General features: G+C 36.6%; 1 pseudogene; it reads left to right on the forward strand.

Moving 5' to 3' along the window:
• Window positions 1-2,202: 2,202 nt before the first annotated feature.
• Window positions 2,203-2,359, forward strand: LOC145243224 (U2 spliceosomal RNA; annotated as a pseudogene).
• The last annotated feature ends 1,999 nt before the right edge of the window (window positions 2,360-4,358 follow it).

Genomic DNA, 4,358 nt, shown 5'->3' on the forward strand with positions numbered 1-4,358 from the left:
TTCCTGGTGCATTTCATTCATTTGTTGACAGTACTTCTCCGCCGTAGTGGCATCGCCTGCATTCCAAACCCGCAATAGATGAGACCAGTTAAAGACCACTAAACAGTCAGCATAATTTTATTTGGTGCAACTCCGGCATCGGGAAGTGTAACAGAGCTTCGCCAATTTCGTGAAGAACTCTCTTATCATCACAAGTCACATCCCTGGAGAAACGCGTTGTTTATGTTGCGAAAAAAATGAAAGGGGGTGGGCACGTCATAAGGGTGTTTCTTTTGGGATTCGTTCAATTCGTGAAGCATCCATTTATCAAGTATTTTGTGTATACAATCTCCTTCAAGTGGCGGGAAAAATCATATACGTTACGTCTAATTCAGAAGCAAGTTCTCGAACAGATGTGCGTGGATTGGCATCGAGTAAGTCTCGTAATTTATCGTTGTTAACATCAGATGGCCGATCATAACCCTCATTATCTTCAAGACTCTTTTTAATGTCTTAAACCACATTTATGCAGTAGGGGTTCGTAGCCCAAACGCTACGTTGATATCTAAAACTGTTTTAGTAGCTTTTCATCGTAACTTCAATTAAAATTAAAACAAAAATGTGCATATTGCCTTTTCTTCAACGTTGCATTAAACGTTCTGAAAATAAAGCATATTTAAAAAAAATTATTGTAATTTAAATAATTATACAGGACTAAAGACGGTTTTTGAAATGATATACATAGTAAAAGTATATTATCAAAACTTATTTTCAAATACAGTATTAAAATTTCCGCAAGATTCTTATTGTCAACCTCATAGTAAATACCGCTGTGTATTTATTAATGTGCACAGTTTCTATTTGTGTTTACTGTTACGAACCAATACAATATATGGTGGATAATTGTATTTTGTTTCGTGTTTTTCTTAGTCCATACGTTACGTTTTGAAAATTGGACAACTACAACTTTTGAAAGTAAATGTGCTCCTAACATACAAAATTCGCGGAATTTGTCTTTAAAAATCTAGTTTAACAACAACGACAACAACATGGTTTTTACCTTTGTTTAGTGTAGCCTTGCTTTCGAGGGGCGGAAACTCATATCCCTGTCCAGGGTTGTACGATTGGCTATATTTAACATATCTGTTTTATCAAAATATTTCCTACCGTACTGGTTCTGCTAGTTTAGTTAATAATTTCGAATTGGTCGATTTTTCTAATATGTTTTACCTATTTCATTAAGAGAAACTTGGCGACAGTGCTTAATAAATATTATTATTTCTAACATTGCTTTGTTTAACCGAGCAATAGCAACTCTGTATATGTATTATAAAAGATATGTCGCTTATATAGTTAAACACGTTCCGTGAAAGAAAAAAATGTAAAAAATGCCATGAATTCAATTGTTGAATGTATTAATAAGCTTTACAATACTTCCTTATTTACATGGAAAAGAAAACAATTGTGTACTCAACCGCCTAATACAGGGTATTTCAAAAGTCTTGGGAACATAACGAGATATACGCATTTGTAATGTTCCCAAGACTTTTGAAACACCCTGTATATGAATTTACAAGCCTTATAAAATAGTGCAAGATTCTTATGCTTATACTGAATTTTTAGTCACGTGCAAGCGCCTCTATAAGTAACTACGTCGGTCCGTCGGTCTGTCGGTCGGTCTGTCGGTCTGTCCGTAACATTTTTGTGCTTGACCTTATTGGTTAAGAGCAAAGGTTTGTTGTTAATAGATGCTGTTCTTAGCTTTTTAAGATTTTTCTTAGCCTTTTGGCAAAGATCAAAGTGTAGTATCTGTCCGGCAGATACTGCAAGCAAAGACCATATGTGGGGGCAACTCCACATATAAGACCTTGGTCAATGTAGGGGCAACCCTTCATACCAATTGTCACTATCCAGCTCCCCTACTCCCCGGGGAGTTGGTCCCCATTTCCCCTTCACTCCTCACTTTAAAAATCGGCCTTGTGCCTAATTTGCTCGGTGGGGGAGCAAATAAATACCATCTGTCCGGCAGATACCGCAAGCAAAGACCATATGTGGGGGGAAACCCCACATAAAAGAGCCTGGTCAATGTAGCGGAAACCCTTCATACCATTTGTAAGTATCCAGCTCCCCTACTCCCCGGGGAGTTGGTCCCCATTTCCCCTTCACTCCTCACATTAAAAATCGGCCTTGTGCCTAATTTGCTCGGTGGGGGAGCAAATAAATACCCTTTTCTTGGCCTTTTAGCCAAGATCAAAGTATAGTATCTGTTCTTACTACATGTTGTACTTATGTTTGCAACGTTCTGATATAAAGTGTGGGATCACTTTTTTGTATTAATTTATGTAAAATGACTACCCACTTTACAACCAGTTACTCTTAAAGCCATTCAAGTTATTCTTCAGATCATTAAGTTGTTTGTGAAGGATTCCAGTTATTATTTAAGCATTCAATCCATCTTTAAGTTCATTAAAGTCATTCTAAGCCATTTCCTTTTTCTTTATTTAAGTCATTTCAACCTATTTTTCGGTCATTTTAGTTTATCTTTAAGAATTTATTGTCAATCCTACATTCACGCATTCATTCATTACACGAGAACACGCGACTAATTGCTATCGGCATTGTTTACATTGAAAAGAAAACAATTGTGTACTCAACCAAAATGCTAGTAACTCCTTACTTAGAAGAATGAAAATAAATTTAAGTTATTTCCTTTAAAGGTAACAGGCGAACATTGTTCATAATAAAAAAAAAAATTCTGGAAAACTAATGGATACTAGGATCGTTTGTATCAAATAGAAATATGTTAGAGAGATTGATATGTTTCGGTTATTTGCTTGAAATAAAAAAAACACTATGTTATCTTTAACTACTTAGGTAATGATCACACACACACACATTATATATATATATATATATATATATATGTACATTCACATTAAAAAGGGCCGAAAAGATGTGATTTTGAAAGAAACATTTTCATTTTTTTCAAAGAACTTTTGTATCCCTACACGTCAACACATAGGAAATAAATACACAATAAAGATATAAACATTTATAAAAATAGACGAGAAAGATATAAACATGTATACATTTCTTATTGATATTGTATCCATATATATATATACATATATATTTATATATATATATATATATAGTGAGATTTTTTTTTACATGGAGGTCACCACTTTTGAAGGCCCGGAGGCCACTCAGGGATAAGGGTTATTGTATGTACAGTGATCAATAAGATAGTAATGTATAAATCATAGGTATTGGAGATTTGATGAAGACATACAAGTTGTAGTTAGGTGGGAAACAAAGGGAAGAGATTTCCACAGTCGTGCTACTCTGCGAAAGAAGCTCGTTTGGATTTAGGCACAGATAAAGAGTGGGGAAAATTATTGACAGTAGTTTCAGTCAGACGGGTGTTTCTCGTGAAAGATTGGCGAGGGCGGACCAGGGATTGGAGCTCAGACGAGCACTTGCTATGGAAATAAGGATAAACCAAATACAGGCTCGCAACGTCTCTCCCGTGGGAGAGAGGTTGCAGGGAAGAGAAAAGGGCATCCCCCACTAAGCTACGAAGCCTATTTTTTACTATGTCAAGGCAGGATAGGCTGTTTTTAGCAGCTCCTTCCCAGATGTAGCAGAAGTACTCCATCATTGGACGTACTTGGCTTTTATACAGGTAGAGAATTGCATCAGTAGTGAGATATCTTCAGTGGTAGAAGGAGCCCACCATTTTCCCAGCGTCCTTGTCAAAAGACCTGATTGATGTACGTGTTCCATTTCAGATCAGGAGTAAAAGTCAAACTCAAAAGCTTGTAAATATATGGATCCTACCTAAGACGAGAGTAATCAATTTCAATTGATGCCAGATGGGGATAAGAGCGTTGATGATGTAAAGATAAAAGCTTGGTTTTGTATGCATTAAAATCAACCAGCCACATCTTCCCCATTGTACCACGCGCTCAAGATCAGAACAGATAATTAGAGAGAACCTTCTCATTTACGGCCTTAAATGTGTTGCCATAGATGGTCGTGTCATCAGCATAGATTTCAACGAATGATGTTTTGGGAGATCATTTATGTAGATCAGCAAGAGAGTTGGGCCCAGGATTGACCCCTGAGGGACTCCAGCATTAATACTGAAAGCCTCTGATTTCTGCCCATCAACCACTACTCTTATGAACCTATAGGAGATAAATGATTTAATGATTGAGAAAACATTACCAGTGATACTTTAGCTGGAAATCTTGTGAAGTAGACCCTTATGCCATACCTTATCGTAGGCCTTTGATATGTCAAGAGCAATTGCCCTGGAAAGAAGCCTTTGTCAAGAGATTCACTAATCCTATGAGATATAACCGTTAGCACATATG

This window comes from Euprymna scolopes, chromosome 21 (genome assembly GCF_053919585.1).
Source record: "Euprymna scolopes isolate OS-2025 chromosome 21, ASM5391958v1, whole genome shotgun sequence".
In the NCBI taxonomy this organism is placed as follows: Eukaryota; Metazoa; Mollusca; class Cephalopoda; order Sepiida; family Sepiolidae; genus Euprymna; species Euprymna scolopes.